We start from the raw sequence: 723 nt of genomic DNA on the forward strand, positions 1-723 counted from the left end.
CCCCCACTACTACTGCTGCTGCAGCAGCTGCTGCTGCTGCTGCTGTATCTCTTTCTGATGCTGGAGACAGAGTGGGGAGACCCCATCGTTAGCTCCGATGAAGAGGGCCCCGAGGGCCCCTCCTTGTGCCCCTGTGAGGCCCCCTTAGGGGCCCCCAAGGGGGCCCCTTGGGGGCCCCCCTCAGACCCTGTTCAGCCCATAGAGGGCCTCTTCCCACTTTTTAAATGCACCTGCTGCACCTCCCGTACCCTTCAAACCTTAGGAGGGGCCCCTGGGGGCCCCTCGGTGGGGGCCCTTGGGGGCCCCTCGGTGGGGGCCCTTGGGGGCCCCTTTCGGGGGGCCCCTGTGGGGCCCCTAACTGCTGAAGAAGCTGATAACAGCAGCAGCAGCAGCAACAACAACAACAATAACAACAAGAACAACAACAATAACAACAATAACAACAAGAACAACAACAATAACAGCAGCAGCAGCAGCAGCAACAGCAAGAGCAGGAGGTGGGAGGAGGAGGGTCTCCCTGTCTCTGTCTTGATGCTGCAGTATCCTTTGTTTTTTTGCGATGTTGACTTACCCTTTACACTTGAATTAAAAAGAAGCTGGAGGGAGATTGGGGGTTTAGGCTCCTGGAGCCTCAGCTCGGCAAAAGAAGGTACCCATAAACCCTAAACCCTAAACCCTAAACCCTAAACCCTAAGTCCACCTATACAAATATATATATATATA

The sequence above is a fragment of the Eimeria acervulina genome, genomic scaffold (genome assembly GCF_000499425.1).
Source record: "Eimeria acervulina Houghton genomic scaffold, Eah_scaff1415, whole genome shotgun sequence".
In the NCBI taxonomy this organism is placed as follows: Eukaryota; Apicomplexa; class Conoidasida; order Eucoccidiorida; family Eimeriidae; genus Eimeria; species Eimeria acervulina.